The following is a 24080-nucleotide window of genomic DNA, read 5'->3' as shown; positions in this document are numbered from 1 at the left end:
CGGACTCTGCTCTCTGTGTGCTTCCTGCCTGCTCCCAGCACAGGCAGGCCTGGGGAGTTACCTCAGCTCAGCCCAGGAATCACATGCCCAAATATTTTGGGGAAAGCCATGCTGGAGTCCCCAGGGTCAGTGGGTCCCTGTGGGAGCACAAAGGGGGGTGGCACTGGGCAAGGGCCACATGGACGGCAGCTCCCCATGTGCTGCAGTGGTGAGGAGCTGAGGTGGCTCCTTCCCACCAAGGCCCAACCACCTATCTTCAGTGCTTGTCTTGGAAATGCAGTGCTCATACCACATCTATTTCTGTAATTTATTTAATTTTTTTTTATATTATTTTTTGTAGCAAGCACCTTCCTACTATTAGGCCAACTGTGCAAAACTGAAGGAGTGATTAAATCTTGCAGGGACAAACAAGCTCTGCTGCTCAACCAGAAAAGCTTATTTTACAGATTAAATAAACAAAACAAAACAAAGAACAACAAACAACTACCCCCTCAATCACATCTAATGCCCCCAAAAGATGAAAAATCCCTTCTATGCTCTATCCATGCACCACAACAACGGCAGGCTCGGCCATCCAGCAGTTAAACTGCCTGACATGTGGCTGCTGATAGCCCTCAGTGCCAGCCTCTGGGAAGCTTTGCCCTGGGGACACAGCTCATGTTAGAGGCAGTGGAATGTCTCCCATTGCCTTGTCCATGAGGAGCATCATCCTATGGTCTGAAGTGATGGGAACAACTGAAGGGAGTTAAGCAGTTGAGGCAAGAGCAGTGTTACCTCAGGGGAAGAGTACTGGGAGGGAGAAGTGCAGCTACATTGGTCAGATGGAGTTGGAAACCACCTTCCACCTCCTCAGTGACTCAACTTTTTGCTTTTAAACCCCCTTCCTCCTTTTTCCCCAACAGAAAATAAATACCTAACCACACAGTTATTAACCAAAAGGAATGTGATGAATATTACAGCATCTGTATGCCAGCTTCGGTTTCCTGCTGCTTTGTTTGGGTGTCACACACTGTGGCTATGACAACCACAAGCAGTTATTGGACTGAGGTAATTTGTGACATCATACTTAATGGAAAAGGAAGAGGAGACAGTATCAAGAAGTATGGAGCAAGATCCCAAAGGACCACCACACTGGGGCTCTGCTGGAGAGCCAGGCAGAAGCAATCCCATCCTTACCAAAGCCCAGGCAGCCCTCAACTCTTAGGAAAACCTGCCCTGGGCTGTAATATGAACTGCGGATTTGCAGCTACATGAATGAAATCCTCTCACCCCTTCTCATCTTGGAACTGTAATGGAGGCTTTTGGCTAAGCCTCATCTTTCCTGACTAAATTTCTCCTGCTCTCCAACCAACTTCTCCTCCACAGCTTTATCCTTCAATTATAATAGTATTTTCCCCCTTCTTAAAAATAAAACAGTCTGTCCAAAATTTCCAGAGTCATATGATCGAGCACTGGGAGAATGAGCACTGATTTTGAGAGGAGTGCACTGTTTAGAGAGGTGACTTTGCTGGTGACAAGTACAAGTGACAGTTTCAGGGCTGCCACAGATACAGCCCAATCTCTTGCCCCATGTAAGAGCAAGGAGACAGCACCACTGCTGCATTTGGCAAAGCAGTTTCTGTATGTAGTTCTGGCATCCCTAAGACACACTGTTGTGATTTTCTCTGCAGAAAATGTTTGCAAATTCACTGCTCAAACTCTAAGAAACAAAAATAACCCCAAACACATCTAAATCTCATCTGATAAGAGAACAGTTTACTGCAACAAGTATAGATTTTTTAAGTTATACATCCAGAAGCCTTGACACAAGTAAGTTATTTTTTCCAAGCTACTTTTGCCCAAAGGACAGCTTCTCTGTCCATCCTGCTCCACTGCCAGACCTGCTGTGTCTTTGCAGTCCAACACTGCAGCCTGCCCTGGGCACCCTGTGATCACCAACCTGCCCTAACACAGGGCATCCTGGGGTGGGAGAGCAGCCACACAATTGTGTGCCAGCTGAGGATGCTTGTCCCCAAGCACATACAACCTGAAGGAGCCCCTCCCCTGCATCCTCCCAGGGCTTGGTTCCCTACCAAGAGATGGCTCTGCCTTGCAGAGAACAAAACTCCATCAGGTGAATTTTATAAAGTGAGTATTCCTTTTAAATAGCAGGACAGGGATGCTGCCTTACAAAGGGATGGTGAATTAGAGCCTAATAGGCAAAGCAATCACCACTCACACCTTGCTCAAAAATGTCCAGGCCCCCTGGAAGTGGCAGGAGCTTCCCAAACCATCACTTTCCCTGACAGCTCATATAACACTGTGTGTCAGCTCTTGGTCTAGGCCCCTCTGCAAGGATGTCAGTCAGAGCCACCCCAGCCACTGCTGACACCCACACTGTCACCCCTCACAGGGGACAGGCACCTCTGGAGCAGCCACTGGCAAGCGTCACTTCAGCTGCTGCTGGTCAAATGGAGAAAGGGAAATGACAAGAAAGCCTCTTTTTCCTTCACTCCATCAGCTCTCTCCTAGAGCAACTGAAACATTTTGCAGGGCAATACAAGAGGACAGAGAGAGCAGACATAAAGGAGCCAAATTCTTCTAGCTCTGGGTTTTCCTGATCTTCTAAGCAGGAGGTAAGTTTCTCAGTCAGCATGGTCCCACTGCAGCCATCTCATGCTCCCCAGTACCTGTCATGCAGCCAGAGCATGAGAACACAGGTAAATAGGAACTTCCAGTCTCCTTTCATTGCTGAGCTGTGACTGTATCTTGCTGCAGTAATTTCAGAGCCACCTGAGACCATACACCAGTTGCCTGGGGAGCTTCCAAGGCAGCTACTCTTGGCTTTATCTCTCACCCTCTTAACACAGCTGCAATACATCAGAGGCACCTGTGGACTACATGCCTGTATCAGCAGTGCTGTTTTACTTTGATTTAATGACATAGATATCTACCTGGGACCAGCAAGTCCTCCTCTGAAGAGAAGGAGCAGGTGCCCAAGTTCAACCCCTCTGTGGAATCAATCACCACAGCAGTGCATTAGGATGTAGATTCATTAGGTTCTGAGAAAATGATTCCCAGATTTCAACACTGCCTACCTAACAGAAAAACAATCAAGTTTTGATTTTGAGATGAGCAAAGAGCTTTTCTAGGATGTGGATATACTTTGAGAGACACAATATATACACGTGGTATACTTCTGCTGAATTTTGTTCACTTAAATTGGTATCTATTCATCACTCTGAAGCCAATATAGTTGTTAAAAGCAGAGGCCAGAGCCCACCCTGTGCAATGCTTTGTAAGTGACTCACAAAAAGTAAGCCCCACAGCAGGGTGGGTGTGACAATTAGCAGGTCTTGTGTGACAGTCTAAACACCAAGGAGATAGAAGAAACCATTTGTGATTCAAAGGAAGAATATGAACTATGGACTTTACTGAGGGAGATCAACACCTTTTTTCTCCAGTAACTGCACTCACTGCCAGCAGCCTTCCCAAAAGGCTGAAAGGAGGATTCAATTTTTCTGCTTACCAGTTTCTGAATGCTTGATAGGTGGTTATTAGGGAATTTTCACCATACCTTTACCAAACATGGATGAACTCAGTTTTTCTCCTTTAACAAAACTAGCCCTTTCTTTTTTAGGCTGATTTCAATTTGGGATTTAATTCCACTCTATCCCAAATAGATTTTGGTTGTTGTAACAGAAAACAGGCTTAAGCCACTGAAATGAAAATAGAAACAAAACTCTGCTGATGTCCAAGTAACCACAGATTGCCATCACCACAGAACAGGGAAAAAACAGGTCAGGAGTTGACCTGATTATAAAATCCTCAAAAAACACCCTTATTCAAGCCCTCTGCTAATAAAATTTACTTACAGAAAGCAATGAAGCCCAGAGCAACAGCATCCAAATTTGAGCCATTATCCAGCCTCACAGCAGAGTAACTCAGGAGCCCACACTGCCCACACAGTACCTGTGTACTGGCAGGTACACAGCCAAAGGCTTGAACCAGGACTTCCTGAGGTTCTTTAGCACAGCATTGGCTGGCCCACCTGGAGAGCTGCAGACTAGCCATAACTGCTGGGAAATCCCAGCCCATACCCTTCAGCAATGCATAGGAAAAGGCTGTAGGGCAGCTGCTCTTCAAATACATACTTTCAGGTTTGTTTTTTTTTTTTTTTAAATATATATATATATATATATATATATATATATATATAAAGAAGCTCCTGGCTAAGCTGCTTTGAAGCAAATGTTCAGGTGTCTCCTGTGATATAAAACTTCCTTTAAAGTGACTTTATCACATCAGTGAAGACCCAAATATTGGATAGTTTCTTATTGTGATGACAAGAGTGGGGTGCTGTCCATACATACAAAAACAATCTCACAGCCAAGCTGTGCTTTTTTCCCTTGCAAAAGATGCAAGCTCACTTCCCAAGGAATGCCTCAACTCTTCAGCAAGATTGTCTTTCCATAGCTGGTAAAGCCTGGAAACAACAAACAAGCTTCAGATGGTGCTAATGGTCCATTCTGCTGACCATATTCTCAGTTAAATGCATTCATGTGGTTTATATCTGTAGTGAGATAATTATTTGGCCTGTGTGGTAATACAATGGTAACTTTATTTTGTGGGTTGCAAAGAGGTGCCAAAGGCACTCAACTGGTTCCAAAAGACTGGATTTGCTTGCTGTAAACATTTCTTGAAATGTCTTTAAAAAAAAAAAAATTACAAGATTCTCCTTCTGTTTGGGCAAGCTAGGATTTCTCATGTAAAGGAAAATGGAAAGAAAAAGCTACTCACAACACTTGATTTCTTACATCCTGGGAATTTCTCAGAAGGTGAGCAGTACTTCTGATACCTACAAAAGTGGAAAAAAACATGTAAGTCAGGGAGAAAAATAAAATAGAAGAAAATAGCTGCCACCTGTTCCCCTTTATGACTGGTAATTTAGTTTTTTTCACCAGCACCAGGAGTGCCAGCAGGAATTCCAGCAATTCCCTTTTCCACTGACCACTACTGACAAGCAATGTGAAAGATTTGGTCCTATAGCCCTTTTACAGTAACATGATGAATCTTGGAAGCCTCTCGGGGTGGGGCAGAAATCCACATTTCTTAGGCCAGGCAGACAGTGAAGAGCACTCACACTGATGTCCTGAGATATCACCACCATGGTTTGCCCTAGAAATACCCACAAAACATCTGCTGCAGCTGTCGTGTTCCAGAATGAACTCTTTATCTATTGGGAACTTCTACAAAATACCATCAAAACTGGCCTTTGCCTCCTTAAAAGGTCTCACCTGCTTTCCTCTTCCCCCGCCCCCCCCACGGGAAAAACAGGAGAGGAAGGTTTAGCTTCAACAGCTGCAAGAGCAGAACCGAACAGAAAAACATTCCCCTTTGGCACTGGCTGTATACACATCTAAAAAACACTGTGCCTGCAGGTCTGCAAGAAAGGCTAAAGAGATAATAAACAGCCAAGGGACTGCTCTGAGTAAAAGAAATACAAACAGAAAACCACCCCACAAGCCCCCCAGGAAAAGAGGCAGAAGTTTATTGATTGCTTCAGCAGGACTGTGAGCACAACCTGCACTTCCAGCTCAAGCTGAAGTATTTGGGTTTGAAACTCCAGTCTCCTCTTATCTGGCCTGAGGAAGGTCAGCTGACAAAACCAAAAGAAATCACTTGGAGTCTTTTGCTGCTTCCCAGCAGGTTAGGTTGATATTTTTTGGGATCTTTTCAAAGGAATATATGACTTGATTTCCTGAAAGAGCACACTGGCTACTGGAGGAGCTGGGAAGCCAGAAGCTATTACACAACCATAACCATATTTTAAGAGCTTAGGCTAGAAAAAGCTGCATGTTTATTCACAGATAAAAGGGAAACTGCTTCCCGCTTTGCTCCATCTAAGAGTAAGGCAAAAAAATGCTAGTTTCACTGAATTGTAAAAGAGAAATAAAACACATGGGATAGCTGCAGATTTTGTGCTATTTATACCTCCAGCACTTTGGGACCCAGCAGGCCACCTTCTGCTGCACTTCCTCCCTCTTTCGGGTCAAATTCTCCATTCTCACATGGTAGGCTTAGGATGAAGCTGTTTCTGTATTTAATGGGTTTACTCCACTTATATTTTACTAAAATTGCTATCTGAAATCCTGTTTTTTCAGTGCTGTGTCCAACACACAAAAGCATGTGTTTTGCCAGCAGAACTAAATCCAAACCTGTTAATAAAACACTTCTAAAGAACAACAAAATCACCTACAATGCAACACAGCCCTGTCCTTCCATGATCTCAAACCTCTGCTTAGAATGTTAAGTAAAATAAATATATGCATGCATGGTGCTGTTGCTTCTTGGGACTGTATACTGACCATCACAATTTTTGGTACTTCTCCTAAAGACCCAGCTGGTGAAGCTTCTGCAAGGATCTTCTCCACTTTTGGAAACATAAAGCAGAAGGAAATCTTCAGGGTTATTACAGCCAATCCCTTGCTATTGTAATTGTACTGCATGATCCTCTTCAGAAAGTATGCAAAAAGTTTCTACCCCTCGTGGCTATGAGAATATGATTTGGATTTAATATAACAGCTCAGAAACAAGTTGGTAATATATGTGTATGTGTATATATATATATATATATATACACACACACATACATATTTCAGATCTTTCAAACTATTTCACAGTTCTGGGAGATCTGCTACTGCTTTAGAATGCTTAGAGTTAGGCAACAGTGAATTGAAGGAGTCACAAACATGTTTCATATAGAAACATCAACTTTTTTCAATAGGTAGGTAATTACTATTGAAAACTCTTGCCTGAGTTTGTTTGTCTTGAGCATCCCTGCCGTAGGCAGCTCTTGAACAGCCTCCCATGGGGACATGCTTATTCCAAGGCAGCACAAGGCAGGAGAAGCTGCTTTCCTTGCCATGAAAACACCACTTCCCTGAAATGCATTGCAATGTTGGGATTGGGCAAATTCACAGCAGACCTCCCCTCTACACAGGAGACATTCCTACAGCCATCATCATTTCACCCACATGGGCTGTGCCACACCAACACCCACAGAGTAATGGACAGGAGCTGGGGAGATCAGTATCTGCTGGCTCTCATGTGGTGTCATGGTGAGTACACGTACAGAACAGTTAATGGTGCTTTCTGAGTTACCACACTCCTCCTGGTTAACAGGAATTGCCTGTTTGTGTGTTTACGTGGCCCACAGCATGCAGTGAATAACTCCAGCTATCCCAGCCAATCTTCATTCTCTGCACACTGAGCAGGAGACTCAGCCACCAGCTGCTTCATCATTCTAGATTCTTTCCAAAAAAACATCTCATGGCAAAACAAAACAAAATAAACAAAAAGGCTTTTACGTACTTTATAAACACCAGCACTCCACATGGTTTCTGCAACCCAAACACTAAAGCACAAACCACCTGAAAATGGGATTATTTTGCTTTATTCACCATGGAGTTTTTTACAAAAAAGAGAGATTTTCGAGATATCTTCAGAGAGCTAAAAGGTAAATCTCAAGCTGCCGTTGAAACAGGGAAGAAAAATAATGGTACTTTTTAGATGCTTGACAGAAAAGTTCCTTTGAGACTCTTTCAACCTACAGAAACCATCAATTTTGCAAAAGCATATTTTATAGAGAGAAACTGCATTGTAGGCCCTGAAAGCACTTGTTTTCCCAGGCTATGCTTGAAGGAAAATAAACCACACATTCCTCCTGACTTCTTTTCCTGAAGATGTCAGTTTGGTGGTTTAAATCCTGGGGTCAGCTGAAAGCATCCCCATGGAGCAGGTCATGCCAGCTCCCACAGCACTGCTGATCCATCAAATGGCCTGACTGCCCCAATGCCCCAAATTGGTGGTACAGGCAACAGGTCAGGAAAAACTTCCTTCACAAGCTAACGTGCCCAGGATGTTGCTTTCCTTTGCTGCTGGCTCAGCAAGGCAGGAATACAGCAAGCCCAGGATGCAGGGTGGGGCACTGGCAGACACCCACCATGGCCCTGCTACTCACTCCCTGCTGTTTGTATCATACTAGGCATTTATTAACTTTTCAGTGTAGCTTACACCTATATTTCCCTAAAAAACACCATGATCAAAATTACCACCTTAGCGATCTGAATTACTTCTAACAGCAGACTAGAAATGCCTTCTATCAAATTAAATATGCACAGCTGTGTTGGAAATGGGGGGTTTGCAGCCTCTCAACTGCAGACTGTTATTATAGCATGATTAGCAGATACAAATGTTCTTGAAAGTCGTCTGTCTCCACACACTGAAAATCAGTTATCCCAACAGATCCCAAGAGCCCAAACAGCTCCTGGCTGCTGGTCCAGTCCTCGTTAAATATTCACCAAGCCTAGCAGACCATAGCACCATGGACTAACATGCTCATGAGCATCCTTGCCTTCAACACCTTTTTGTAAAGCTATTAAAAATAACCCATCCCTCCCCCCATTCCTACAACAGACAGAATACAACTGAAAGTTTACATCAAAACCCTAAACATGCAGTGAAAAAGCCACTAATACCCCCTAAAGTGCTCTGAGGTCTCTAAGTGCACACACACTGTGTGGATAGTGATGCTTGGACAGACCACAGGGTATCTCCCACAGCACTCCATCCCCAGAGGTCTTATCCCTGTCCTGCTCAGCATCAGCTGTCCTTCTCCAGCCTTTTGAACAAAGCTTAAAAAGAGGGGTATTTCCACCCCAGAGCAGCTGCTGCTGGCAGCTCCTGAGCTCCCCTGGAAAACCACTGGCGCTGACCTGGAAAACACAGAGGAGGCCTCTGCCAAGAGTCATCTTCTCCACCTCATTAGTGTGACAACCACTCACACAAGATCCTTATCCATGCTGTACACTTTTCAGGGATCTGTAAGCAGAAGCTGTCCCAGACAGTCAAGCCAAGGCTGCACTATGCTGCAGATCTCCAGACTTAGCTTCCTCCAGGAAAATTTCTATAAACTCCAGGAGTAGACCAAATCCCTCTTTGCAATGCTTTTGTCATATTACCAGCTGCTTTTGAAAATGTTAAGAAGCATAAAAATAAGTAAAGAGAAAATAACAAAATAAAGAGTAAATAAGATCTAAAACCAAATCAGCTGCCAAAAAAAAAAAAAAAGGAAAAAAAAAGAATAGGAAAAATCCCATTGTTTTAGCACATTTACACTGTGTAGCACCGTCCCAGAAATGATTCCTCCTCTCTCAGAGGTTTAGAAGATTTCAGAAAGCATGTTCTCTGCCAGGTTGAAACTGATATCTCTCTAGGGAGAAGCAGGAGCATGATACTCCAGGGAAGCGGATGAGCCAGGCAGGCTGGGCAGCCATCGAGGCCACCTTTGCCTGACTGCCACCCCCAGGGGACTGCTCCAACTCCTCGGGCACAGGCTGCTCAGGGCCAGCTTGTGTCCATCCATAGAAGCTGGTAAGAAATGGTGTGGCTGCTGGCAGCAGCTGCAGTTGGCCTTGGCTACAAGGTGAGACAGGGGCTGGCAAGGGTCCTGGCCTGGCTTCCCTGGCACTGGACAGTGATCCTGCCACTGCTCACCTCAGTGCTCTCTTGAAAAATTTGCAAATGACAAACAACACTAACTCCAGAGCCCCAACTTCTCCCATGGGAAGATGACCACCTATTTCTTCACAGAGGTCCTACAGCCTTTCTGCACTTCACTTTCCAGCACTAAGTCTAGTTCATCGGGAACTAGAGCACTGAAGCAGAATGAAAGAGAATGGGAAAGCATTGCTCAAAGCAGATTATATTTACTTTTCAACACATCCCCCAGTTACAGATGTCAGCACAGAGAAAGGTACATTAGTTTCCTATCTCCTTAACTGTTCCTAACTTCCTTCAACAAATCAAAGTGTTTTCTTGAAGGGTGAGAAATCTCAGTCTCATACTATTTTAAATTGGCAGCAAGGGGTTTAGAGCAAGGAGAACATTTGATGGCGTAAGAAAATTCAGCCAGAGAAAGAGAGTGATGTCCTGTAGGGTTCTGGCTAAGAATAAGATCGTTGTTAATTTATTTGGCTTTTAGTAACGTTAAACTATTTCATATTATTCCTCTTAACCCTTGCATTTCTGACTGTCACCCTCTGGTTAGTTACCTACATGCCCATAGTAATAAAGGTGTTGGAAAACAGTTGTCAGACCCCTCCTCTGCCAGGGCCATGACTGAGAACTGTTTTCCAGCACAGTGGTTGCTGCACTGTTGTTGGACACTACTTCTGCCCAACATATGCACAGCAATAATTTTTTAAACAACCAAGCTGTGGACTGTTAACTTGCTAATTAATTTTCAACACCATGGGATGTCCCCTTATATAATCACAGAATCATTTATGTTGGAAAGAACCTTTATGCCAAGTCAACCACTAAACCACTTCTCTAAGTACCACATCTACATGTTTTTTAAATACCTCCAGGGATGGGAACTTCACTGGACAGCCTGTTTCAGCGCCTCACCACCCTTTCTGTGAAAAACTGCTAATATCCCATCTAAATCTCCCCTGGTACAACTTGAGGCCACTTCCTCTGATCCTATCACTTGTTACGTGAGAGAAAAGACCAACTCCACCTGGCTCCTTTCAGGGAGTTGTAGAGAGGGTAAGGTCTCCCCTGAGCTTCCTTTTCTCCAGGCTAAACACCCCCAGATCCCTCAGCTGCCCCTCATCTGATCTGTGTTCCTGACCCTTCCCCAGCTCCATTGCCCTCCTCTGGACACACTCCAGCCCCTCAGTGTCCTTGTAGTGAGGGGCCCAGAACTGGACACAGCACTCGAGGTGTGGCCTCACCAGTACTGAGCACAGGGGGACAATCTCTGACCTGGTCCTGCTGGCCACACTGTTCCTGATCCAGTCCAGGATGCCACTGGCCTTCTTGGCCACCTGGGCACACACTGGCTCATGTTCAGCCACTGTTGACCAGCACCCCCAGGGCCTTTTCCTCTGGGCAACCTTCCAGCCACTCTTCTCCACGCCTGTAGTGTTGCAGTCTCTGTGGTAGATCCACCCAGGTGTCATGCAAATTTGATGGAGATACATCATGTAAGCTGTACACTGGGGACAGAGCCAAAAATCACACACTCCTTCCACTACCCACCAAATACCCAAGCTCATAACAACAGCAGTGTTAAGAATAGGAAAAACCAAAGAGAGAACTGAACACAACAGAAAAACATGCTACCATCCACCAGTCCCCATGGTAAATGGATCTGCCAGTTTGGGAAGGATAGTAGTCATCATCTGAGGCTGTCTGTAAGAGCAGGCAGGTGAGGAAAGTGCTGTGAGCAGCAACCCATCAGCACAGCTTCACATATGGATGATGCCAGACTGCAGCCAGAAACATCACCAGCTATTGCCACTGTTTAGATCCACTGTCAGAGTGACACAGTTCAAGGCCTCCCAGTATGACTGTTAGGTCTGGCCTGGTCTCTCCAGTTTCAGCCTGATTTCCTCACCACATGACAGAGCCCAGCAGCAATCACTCTTTTCCCTTGCTCTTTATTAATTCCCTCTTTTGTTTTCCTCAACCCTCAAGCTGAAAAGAAAAAAACAAACAAACAAGCAAAAGGGAAAAAAACAAGACTGATCAAGACCAGACAATGACTACATTTTGCTGCCATAAAAATAAATGCAAGAGGATGGGGTTTCCCCTTCCCAGCTGTTTAGATCATGCTTACTTTTGGCTGAAAGCACCAATGTGTTTGCAAATTCCTGCCGAACACAGCAGCCATCGGCGCAAAAGTGGTGCAAGAAATGAAATGAGCACAGAATATAAACATAAAGCAGAAGATCACTTTGCTCCTCTCAAGTAATTGTGTCTGTGCTTCATTTGCTCATGAAGACCAGCACTGTTAGGTGTTACTTAGTCTCTCGTTTTTAGTAAGAGTCCATGTCCCTATACCTGGGAAGTTCAGTGAAAGGTACCTGGGTCAGCTACAAGTAAACAGAGCCAAAAACAGACTGCAGGAAAGGTTGCCCAGAGTCCCTTTTATGTTGCTATACATTCCTGCTTGGTCCTGAGCTTCAGCTGCTCTCATCACTGTGAACTCCTGGAGCTCCTGTTTGATGGGAGCATCTCCCAGGGCAGGCTCCTGCCCGCTGCACTTTTTCCAGCTGCACAGCCCCAGCCCTGTCGTTTCAATTTCCCCATGCTCCAGTAAATGGAGCCAACAGGGGAAAGTCTGCTTACACCAGGCCTTAAAAAAAGTGACTGACTCCAAGGACTGGGAAGGGTGGTGGAAATCCCCACAAAGAACTTGCTTTTGTGGCCTTTTCTCCCTGTCCTGAGGATAGACAACACAGCCCGGGCAATTAATCTGCTTATTCTGTTAAGAATCAGTAACTTTGGGCCCATCCTTCCCCTCCAGCTAGACTTTAACTTTTAAGGCCAAGAATACAAAGGGCTGGAACTAAACCCTCCTACAGCCTGTCAGTCTTGCTGTCCCACAAATTTATCCTATCAATTTATCACCTTCGCTGTACTTATGTCTGTATTGAACAGTAATTTGTTATGTGTCCGGGTACACAGCCCTGAACAGCCTGGGATGTTTTAGGAAACCAAAGCAACAGAGGCTCACTGAATGTGTGATTCCTTCAGATCTAAGTGCTGTACTGAAATAAATGTAAGGTTTGGCTCTGCCTTAAGTTTGCAAAGTGGGCCCATGGGAATCTCATGAGGTTTAACACAACCAAGTGCAAGGTTCTGCAACCCCCAGTATCAATCCAGGCCAGGGGATGAACAGGCTGAGAGCAGCCCTGCTGAGACTTGGGGGTGCTGCTGGATGAGACACTGTTCCAGCAATGTGTGTTTGCAACCCAAGACAAAACATCCTGGGTTGCATCAAAAGCCCTGTGGGCAGCAGGTTCAGGGGAGTGATTCTGCCATTCTACTCTGCTTTGGTGAGACCCTAGCTGTGTCCAGCTCTGGGGCCCTCGACACAGGGAGGACATCAAACTGTTCAAGTGAGTCCAGAGGATGTCACAAAGATGCTAAAAAGGATAGAGCACCTCCCCAGTGAGGAAAGGATGAGAGAACTGGGATTGTTTAGCCTGGAGAAGAAAAGGCTTCAGGGTTACTGAAGTGGGAGCTGTCCTTGCCCATGGCAGGGGAGGTGGAACGAGATGATCTTTAAGATCCCTTCCAACCCAAATCATTCTATGATTTTACTGGTATATATCTGGAGCACCAAATACTTTTTACAGCTTTCTTCCTGATTCAGGATTGAGGATATAATTACATTTCTGAGAGAGAACCCTGCTACTACTTGAATACACCTTTACCACTCACTCTAGCAGAAGCAGGTTTGGACCAAGGAGATAAAGTGCAATTCACATCTTGCTGTGAAGACTGTTCAGGAGAAATGCACTTTCACCTTTTAAAAATCAGACAAAATCAGATTTCATACAAAATTTATCTTATCCTTCCACATAACCAGGAACATGACATTAAATTTCTTCTGTCTCATGATATATTTTATGAGGGGGAGAAAACCAGACAAGCGCACACCCCTTTCTCCAGTACTCCTTGTTATTCTTCCAGAACAATTCTTCAAAGCTACTGAGATCACTGTATGTTACCTCCTTTTTGAAGGATCAGATACATTGCATCAAAAAGCATGCAGGAAAAGTTCTAGGGCATGAAACCAATTTTTGCGCACTTTTATCTGGGTCAGCTTTTCTATTGATTCTGCAAATACTGTATCATTTTTTTAAAGTTAAGGGGTTTTTTAGTTTAAAAAGAAGAAAAAGAGAACATCAGAACTTAAGTCAAACATCCATCTGAGCCAAGGACTGGTTTTGGTGGGTGACTCCAAATCAAAAAGAAAGATTTTTTTATAATAAAATCCATCTAACAGTGAAAGGGCATCTGGATCAACTTCTAAATTCAGTAAATGCCCTCTTCCCATACTGCGTCTATTTTCATTAATACCATTAATACCATCTTTGCTGTTAGGTGTACAAAACTTAACAACAGCTGACAACATCTAAGAAAGCTAACATGAAACAAACACATCAAAACCACTCAGACACATGTTTTAGCATTAATTCCTCCCTTCCTTTCTCTGCTCCTTTGCCAAGTTTTCCTCCATGGTTATGAACTATTTGGCACAGCCTCCAGCTTTGCTCTGTGTTGTTTCATCAACTGATGTGCATCTTGAGGTGCTCTGAAATAGAAATAATAAGTAAGAACTGGCCTCAGGTAACATCCTGTATTAGAAGGAGATGACTTAGTGCAGACATCCTGAAGATCTTGTATCAACTTCGTATGTAAACACACATGGTAGATGGAGAAAGGACCCTTCTTGGAGGATTCCTACCAAGAGGTGACAGTTTGTATGGACAGTATGGACAGCTCAGAAAATTTGCTTACAACTTCGGATGACAGCAGAAAAAATGAACAAAATAGTTGGAAAGAAATAAATAAAATAATATAAAAATGAAATAATTGGAAATTCCAATTAGGTTGGTGAAAATAAAGAGCTAATGCACTGCCTCTCAAGTGCTTTTCCAGAATGGAATGCTTTTACTTCTGAGAGATACTTTTTGCGTATTTTGATGGTGGTGTGATGCTGGGAACACCACGTTGTCCAAGAGCCTGATTATCAAATGCTGCTGGAAGCTGGGTGCCTGTTTTGACAAAACACATTTCACAGAGATCTGGGCACATGGGAAGAGGGCCTGTGCACTTCCAAGGCAGAACTCAAGAGGGGTCTGACTAAAATGAGCATTTATTCCCTGGCTGTGGGACACTTGTCTGGCATGCTCAAGATCCAGAGGATTGTCTGGACAGATCCATCAACCTTTTTATACTCACTTTTCCCAGTCTGGAGAACTCAGACGGAAAGATGAGTAATCATTTCCATCACACCCACTGTGTGACACAAAGCCCCCAGCCTGATTTCTGATATGCAAATGATTAAACCCCAACACTTTCTTGCCATGATTTTACTTCATTAAGCCTTGTCTTTATTAGGAACCTTGCCAGTTTGGGCTGGCTCCTCCAGCATTGCACATCTGTAACCAAAGACCTGCAGCCAAGTGAGCTGCCCTCCCTGAAGAAGGGCTGGAGGTCCCTTTGCCCAAGGATGGTCCTCCTTCCAGCACCCCACACTGCTGTACTCCATCCATGGCCCAAGTGCAGTTATTAATATACTTATATTGCAGGAATTATTGCTCTGTTACACTATGTCTTCACTCTTCCCCCATGCATTAACTGGTTGCTTGGAGCTTTGCAACCTTTCAAAGAAAATGCTTTGAAAAATAAGACTGAGGAGGCTCACGTTAAATTGGGAAATGAGCACGGCTTGCTGGCTACCCCGAGAAACTAGGACAGGCTTCTCTCGACCAAATCTCCAGGTATCTCTGAGGCAGTAACAGTCGGCACAATATTCTTAAAATACGCACAGGCTGATTAAAGGCTGGCTTACAGCACTCACTAGACTTGCAGCATTAGTGCAGGCTTTTAAAATCAAACAGGCGTGACAATTTATGAAAGAAACCTTCACCAAATGCAAGGCTGCTTGCTGGACCCCCTTCCTTGCTCTCCCACCTCACAACACACCTGAAGCTCCCCTGGGGAAAGCCTGAAGTACTAAAGTGGGCACGAGCAGAGGTACCCACACCTTGGATATCAGCCCAAATTCAAACCAGCAGCCGTTTCAGTGTTAAAGTTGGGTTGTAATCCACACTTCTCCAGGGCTTCTAACATCCAGCCACCATCCTGCTTTGTCCCTTGCTGGGAGATGCAGCACAGATGTCTGAGGGGAAAGTGGAGGGCTGAGCAGGGACAGCGGGCCAATGGATCTCCAAAATGTCAGAGGACACAGCTGCAGAGCAGACTTTAAAACACATATCCCTTCCCAACAGGACACTTTCCCTGCAGGAAAGGTTTTCCCCCGTGCACCAAACCCCAGGCCCTCTCATTCATGTGCCTGTCTCACACTGAAAAAGCTTCCTAGGAGAGAGGAGCCGAGTTCTGCCAGGCCCTACGCTCCCCTCGATGACCGATTAAAGCCAGACCGAGTAACCAGCAAGTACCTTCCCCTCCACTGCTTCCCCACCCTCCTCTCAAGTATCAGAGCACCCCCATGCCAAAATGAATTTAATATGGTGTTTTCAACCTCTTATTATGGATGAAGCAAAGCAAAACTAATAGTTTGGATTTACTTATGTCAGTTTAAATTAAGGCAAGGTCGCAAATCTGGCTCTGTCACGCCCATTACTCGACTGAACCCACCGCATCCCAGCAGTGTCTGGTTACGACCCTGGCAGACCCCAGCTGTGGCAGATGGTGCCTGGCAGGGTGTCACCCTGGCCATCACTGTTAGCTGGCACTGTTTCTGTGCCAGGCTCGGGGCTGTGGCACTCCAATGCCTCTGGGAGGAGGGTGGGCTCCTCGACACCATCACCCTGCACTGACACCCCACAGCCTCGAGCATGCAATCCAGCCAGCTCACTGACACCTCCTAATTTAAATATTCAGGCCACTTTGCCACAAATGTAGGTGCTTTTGTTCCTCTGCTCTTCCATGTGGACTTCAATAAACAGCTTTCAGCCACCTGTCCCACAGGTCACAATAGAGGGGACAGTTTAGCATCTTGAACGGAGCTATCAGGCGAACAGGTTTATGGATGAATGTTAATGTACAAATCTGCTGAACATAAATGGACTCTCTCAAATGAGATTCAGAAATAACTACAAGAAATATAGTCAGAGGTCACCAGAGAGACCTACTCGTAATGCTCAAATTTATACAGAATCATAGAATAGTCTGGGTTGAAAAGGACCTTTAATCATGTATTAATTACAATTAAAATGGATCTTAGTCCAATCCTCTGCATATACACAACCTCTCGGTGAAGGAAACATTGGCTCTAAAAAATCTCCTATAAAGCAAATTAAGTAAACACCTTTAAACAAAGCTCAGCAACCCTCCAAATCCAGACAGGGAAGTTACAGCTCTCTTTAGCCTGTCCTTCATGGATCTTCACAGCAGGCTGTGGAATCAGTTATAACTTTCCCATTTGTCCTTTGCAACATTATGGCAATTTCCAAATAACTGGGAAGCAGCACAGAAGCATCAATTGGAACATGCTCCACTGTCCAAAGGCAAACTGCATAGTTTGGATTTAAGTTGTATTTATACGGCTGTGTTTTCCAGATGAAATGTGTGGTCTGAGCACAAAACACATCCAGAGTCTTCAATGCCTTCATCCAAAACAACCAGGGCCCCACCTGTGCCTCAAGATCCCGTAGGGCATTCTACCCTTCAGGAAGCTCTGTACTCCTCTGTTGAAAGATGAACAGTGCTCAAAAAAATTATTCTGCATAGAGGCTGTATTTAAAAAGATTTTCTACAGTCCTCAGTGGAGTTTCACATTTTGGATGTGTGACAAAGCAGACATTATGTGCAAGGAAATTTAAGTTCTTACTGCACAAAACTACCCTAAAGCTAAAACTTCAGGACTGGATATGGACCAAATTTGACCCCTTGAATCAAATTGCTCAGATCTTCAGAACTGCTGCTAAAATAAAGGCATAGTTTTGTCCTGAAACCTTCCTGTTGCTCCTCAGCAGAGTTTAACTAGAGACCTGTCAAGTTTCTAGTCCACACCTCAAATAGCCTTGTCAAGTCATACAATCAGCAAGAAGCAGCCATGGCAGGGTTTTATTGTCAGGGAATGTAAACAAATAACAGGCAGTGCTGTTCATCTATCTCAGGTTGGTGCACATAATTTTAATTAAAGCATTTATGTAAATACAGATGCAAATTAGGTTCAATATAGCATCTGGCAAATTACTATCAAAGACCTGAGGCTACTGGCAAATTATCAGCACGAGCTCTCATGACGTGAAGGTATGAAATACAATCTTGGTCCAGACACTGTATATTTTATTTGGCTTAAATTGGTAGTAAAATACCATACTGACACATACAAAAGAAGTTAAATAGTCTTCCATTTGAAAAAAAGAGCACTAAGGAGGTAAACCAACGTCCTTAAAATCTGTCCTTTAGACAGCCTGTGTCAAGCAAGAAAAAAACCCTTTTTGCACTTCTGCAACACATACCAGAGAAATTCAAAGCATCTCTGAAATGGTAATTAATCCATATTCTCCCCAAGGGATATCTATTTTAAAGATGGTTATATGGAGCCTACATTCATCTCTCATTTTCCAAAGACTCGCAGGGGAAAAGCCATAGAGATCAAATCTGGACCTTGGTCCTGCTCCTTCACATTCTCATCACAAGACTTCCCCTCCACAAAAATCACAGGAACTCACTCATGCCAAAGAGGTGTGAACTTCTTTGGCCTAGATATCGCTGCCTCAAACTAGTGTTAACTTCAGAACCTTGTTTAAATTGCAAACATTATTACCGGACAAGAAAAATAAAGGAAAACAAATTACAGGAGAAAAAACAAAACACTCTCAACATCTGAAAATTGAAGGAATCTTTAGATCATGCTGAAAGAATCTTATCTTTAGAAAATGAAAAGGTATGACCAAGGTAATCCGAATAGCAGTAGCAGCAGCAACTTCTGCTACTTCTTCCCTCCAGGTTGAATTCCATCTTTAGGGCCTTGGAAGGGGAGAGCAATTCTCCTTCCTTCAGAAACACCCAGTGCTTGAAAAGAAGCAATAGCTCCTAAGGTTCTATGGCAGACTTGATCAACATCAATGATGCTTAAGTACAAGCTTGGTATTTTCCCTGCAATACCCTTGCACATTTCCCAGGGTATGAAATTCCCACTGGCACTGACAGAAGTGAAATCACATTTCCAATTTATTTGGAACAGATGCACTAAGCTCCTTGGAAACAATTGTTATTACTGGCGATGAAGAAAAGAAGGGAACACAGTAAGCTTTGGAGTTACACAGGTACATTCACAGCTTGACAAAATGTGACATATCTTGTCATATCATTACTATGACAAGAGTGTTTGGGGGACGTGTAACTGGCATTTTGTAAGCATATGGTCACATAATGCCTCCTTCCTTGGCTCAAAATGAAAAACCCAGAGGAACAGGAGCTAAAGCAATGAAGCCATAGACTGGCCAGTTTGCATTCCTTCGCCCTGATATCAGTTATAATGACTGCACAGTCATTCAAATGCTCTGCTTATTGATGTGTTTATTTGTCTTTAGCACCTTGCTTCCAAAAAACCCCAAGAAACATATAGAAATAGCAAGTGTTGGTTTTGAACATGGGACACCAGTGTGAATTCCTACAGTAACTGTGATTTCATGGCTGCAGGGAGTGTGTGGAAGAGGGGAACAAGAAAAGCTGATGTAATTAAGGAAATGATACTGAGGTCACACCTCCTGTTATCTGTTAGAACAGGCTAAATGAGAGAGCTTTATGCTCCTGGAAATTGGACATCTCTACTTTCCATGGCTATTAAGAGAACTGGTGCACACACACACACACACACACACACACACACACACACAGAGATATATATAAATATATATATGTATATATATGTATGTATATGAAACTTGCTGGAGAGCAGTTAACATTTCAAGCTCTGCTTCTCCACAGAACGTTTGCATCTTTAATGGAGTACCTGCTCCAGCAAAATAATTTCCTGTGTCCCCTTTGCAAGAAGAAAAAGTGCAGAATTTCACTAGAGGCAGGAGGGATCAAGACTGTTACAAAGGATGAGACACCTCCTATACTTATTTTGGGTAAAAAACAAAGTCAAAATCACAGCCTTACCTTGTATTGGTTCCAAGTCAGAGCCCACATTCCTAAAAGAGGCAAAGTTGGCAATCTTGACAATTTGTTGTTGATAATCACATCACAGTCGACTTTCTTCTTATCTGATGACTTAATCAGGCAATTCCAACAGATTGAATGATTGCACTAGTTTTGCCAAAAGCAGTAAGTGACTTTTCAACATACAAGTGAACAGATAAATAAGAGACTTGCAGGTCTGATGTGGCCTCAGCTGGCACATCCTTAGGGAATAGTTTGGAAATTGGTGATCCTATACTGTACTGAGAAGCTAAGCCACTCAGGCAGCAACTCATTACCCAGTGACATGGGTGCATCAGAGGAAAAGGAGAAGGCAGGAGGGTATGGTTTCAGCCAGGCTATGGGAGAGGTTTTAATTCCCTGCCTTTGTGTAAACCACTTTTACTCCCCAGCGCTTCTTCACTTAATTCTTGTAACAAAACCTTTCTGTATCTCAAATACTGGTATGGTAAATACCCAAGAGGATACAAGGTGCTTATATTTTAAGAAATATGAGCACCAATAAACCACTCTCTCTTCTACTCTTCCAGTGAGGCCTGGAATAACCCTGAAGTGTTCTTCTTGAGCAAAGAAATGTGTAACTCTAAATGCTAGGGCGGAAGAGCAGTATTTCATCAAAGGACCTCTACTAGAGTCTAACAACATAATCTCTTGAAGGGAGACAAGGATTAGAAGTTGGTGCGGAAAGACACAGTAGTTAGTAAAACTACAAGAGTTTCCATCTTTCAGAACTCAAGGGGTCTTGAAAGAAGATGCTAGGAAGCAGGAAAGGAGTTGCTCTGCCCAAGAGGTAAAGTTGTCCCTTGTTTCCTCTGCATATTTTTCCACCTTTTATTTTTGGATCTCGCAACATTATCCAGCACTAGATGGCACATAGCTAGAATAACAGCCACCGTGCCCTGCTCCAGAGTGCAGCAAGAGTACTGGAACCACCCTGCAAAGAAGAGGGGTAAGGGGGAACATTAAAACGCATCTCTCACCTGTTTTGCTTAGGAGGATTTGAAAACACACCTTAAAAAATTTACAGGAGCTAATTTCCCAGAAGTACTCCAGCAGCAGAGAAGCACCCATGTAACCTCGGACAGGGCTGTTGTGTCAGAGCCTGTGTGCACAGGAGCCCAGCCCGAGTTCCCTGCAGGCTGCAGGAAGGGCAGCCTCCCCGGCACAGGCACGCTGTGCCTCGGGCTGTGCCAGCACCGCCGCCTCACTCGGCGATCACACCTCTCCACACACCTCTCCACGCACTTGGCCAGGACAGCTCTGCTGGCAGGAGCCTGCAGTGTAGGCACGGCTTAACCCCGAGCTATTTTCAGCAGAAGGCGCGACGCGAGCTAACTTCCCAGCCTGTGTCGTAATACAAAATCCAGCCTTTGTGCCTGGCTACACAGAGCTGCTCAGGCCATTGGAGGTGGGGACCGCCGGATGCTGTAAGAGCCAAGATGCTGATGCCATGAAACAAATGATTTTATAAAACCCCCAACAGGACAGTTTTCATTGATATATAGCTCTAGATGAGCGCTGTTTTGGGCCCCATCACATCAGGTTAGTGCAGAAAGACCCAACTATAACAAGCAGGGCAGTCAAAAGGCCAAACTGCAGTCCTTAAGCAAAGGAAAGAAAAATGCATAAACAGCATCACTGGAAAAAATGTGGAACTAACCCATCTCAAAGGAGATTAAACTCTTCTGAAAAGGCCATGTTTAGCAGGTGTCCCAGGACAGCCAACTCAACCAGAAGCCATTTTATTTGGCTGGCTGACCTGTTCCCCTGTTTCTGCCCATGAACTGGTTTTGCCCTTTTGTCCCTTGATTTTAGGCCTGGATAACATTTACCTATATCAGAATTTACTATGACCAAAAGTGGCTGCTGGCTAAAGAACCCAGCAATCTAAACACACATGAAAATTAAAACACTTCCAACTCTGTGTATCACCCCTGAGGACACAGGCAAACACAGATATGGCTAATCAATATCTGGTTTCTGCTAAGAATGCAAGAGACCTGTAAAGTTCCAATGAATTCTCAGTACCCCATGGATGACTTAGATGCCAAGACACCATTTCAAAGGCTAGACTTTAGAAACCGCTTTTCATAAACCTTAACAATCTTTTTTACCTTGACACAACTACATTGCAAGAAAAAGAAAATTATGATTTGTAGCATCTTCTAAAGAACAGTCCAGTTCTCAGTCCAAAAGTGTTGAAATCAGGAATTTACCCAAGACTGCAAAAACATGCTTTCTTCTTGGAAATGTAGCTTGCAGCTGGGCTGCATGCAGAAGATACATCTGGAATTTTTCTGCTGCCAACCACTGTTTTAGTTCATGTTATGATACCAAGAACTGAAAGTTGTTGTTTCTACTGAGAAGCCCTCCTTCTTTCAGTTATTTTATAGGATACAGTAAGTTTCTACTTACTGGAAGTGTTAATTATCACTACATTTTCTCACATAATCAATACTTGATAGTCAATGCCTTTGGCAGTGGTAAGACACGGCCCCCAACATTCTGAATTACACTGATCTTCTCTCTTCTCAGGAAAAGATTTTACATCCCTCATCTTATTCAGCTTGATTCAGCCTCAAACTCAAGAGCTGGAGAAATGGTGTCTGTTTTGGACGACAGACTCCTCCTAACTACCAAGGCAAAAGTGAGGAAAAGGCTCCCAAAACTTAGATGGAGCTTTGTGCCCATGATAAGAGGCACACCTTTGTCTAGGAAGGGAGAAGCTCTACAAAAGGAGAGGTAATGGCACCCACTGGTAACTAAAGAACACCAACTATCTGCTCTGCAGCCTCCACTGCAGCTGTCTCTAGAAGAGCTGCACCAGCCAACAGCCAGGGACTCAATTCTTACATCTAGCCATTTCCCAGAAATTGCCTCAATGAAGAGGCACAAAAGTAGCTTAAGATCTGGATGTTATTCTTGTAGCAGTAGAATCACAGAAGTCTTCCCCAGAGACACTTATGCTAGTTTTGAGGGCAAAACCAGATGGCATTCAGTACGCTGCTGGAATATTCCTGGAAATCAGCGTGACAAAGGAGTCCCATCAGCGCCTACTGGAACCATACAGGGCACAGCATGACCACCAAGTTTCGTCTGCCACATTCACCTTGCCATAGCTGTGTGAAATAAACATTAACTTAAACATTATTTCAGTGAAGGGCTTTGAATTTCTACCCTGGGTCTGCCCTAACTTTCCTCCAGCAATTGAAAGGAATGGCTCCAGGAGAGAAACCAAGCGTCTGTTGCAATTTGATATAATGTGGGATGAAATATTCACACTCTGTAAGAAATAACGAGAAAGTTGTACCAGAGAATGCTTCTGATATAGATTTATTTTGCCGCCTGGCTCCACTTCAGCACTACCTGCAACCCCAGAAGCTCAGAGGATTCAAGGCTAGTCATTCCTGACACATCCCTCATCTTCCAGACACAGATGACCTTTTTTACTCTGAAGGCCAGCTGCATATGGGAAAGATGTTAAACATTGTATGAACTGGTCTTCATTCCTGGAATCATACCTGTTCTCTTTAAAGCATATCTCCCTACTTTACCAAAAAATGCCTCCCACATGTATTTACACCAGTGTTCGCTCCGCAGATGGCTGTAGGAAAGAAATAGAGATTTTAATCTGTCTGGTGCACCACCAGCTGAGCTGCAGTTGGGATTCAGTGGACAGACTCTTTATTGCTGGTAGACTTAACTAATGAGATGAACACAGTTTTATCTCCAAAATCTGGATGGAGAGGTAAAATAGCTTCCCTGCTGTTTCTTGGTAGCAGAGAGAACTAAAACAACTGGCTCCTTCCCAGGGACAGCACTACTCACTGCTCATTTCTACAATCATGTAGGAGCTCTGTTTGGAATGGGACAGGAATGACTTGTAGTAATGGCTTCAGATGAGGCTTAGCAAGTGTCCCCCTCTTTCACACTAAACAGATTTCAATCAAAAGTATCATCACAGTTTGGAGCAAAACATTTCCACCCTCTGCTGGCTGTCTATTACTTGACTCCAGGCAAAATGTTCAATTTTTGTGCCTCAGTTTCCCCTCCACTTAAGAGTAGTAAAATATCCCGTGGAAGTATCAATTACACCTTGGTGCCTATATAGGAGGATGCAAAGGAAAGCACTACAGGAACCACAGATCATCAACAAAGCATAAAAGACTCTGCCACCGATGCTTCAGCAAACCACCAGCTCACTCAACCTCTAGAGCCAGATGTGCAGCACTAGCTCAGAAAGCCAAAAAACAGGAAGAAGCTGTCAGGTTCTTCATATTCATGAGCTTTTTAATAAAGCTCAACAAAACTTGGAGGCATGTTCTCTGCTG

At 44.0% G+C, this 24080-nt stretch overlaps 1 protein-coding gene across 2 annotated transcripts in view; it reads right to left on the bottom strand.

Annotated features, from left to right (window-relative positions):
• Positions 1-21299, bottom strand: part of ZHX2 (zinc fingers and homeoboxes 2) — a 58965-nt gene extending 37666 nt beyond the window's left edge. Inside the window, exons 1-2 of one of the 2 annotated variants that reach the window (XM_015617293.3) lie at positions 19711-21299; positions 4780-4837 (exon numbers count right to left, since the gene is read on the bottom strand). The gene's annotated coding sequence lies outside the window, so the exon portion shown is untranslated. Of the gene's footprint in view, positions 1-4779; positions 4838-6347; positions 9009-19710 lie in introns of those variants that run through there. The other variant, XM_015617294.3, reaches the window with a different exon arrangement.
• Between the last annotated feature and the right edge of the window lie 2781 nt (positions 21300-24080).

Source organism: Parus major, chromosome 2 (assembly GCF_001522545.3).
Source record: "Parus major isolate Abel chromosome 2, Parus_major1.1, whole genome shotgun sequence".
NCBI lineage: Eukaryota > Metazoa > Chordata > Aves > Passeriformes > Paridae > Parus > Parus major.
This window is presented reverse-complemented; position numbering and strand designations above follow the sequence as displayed.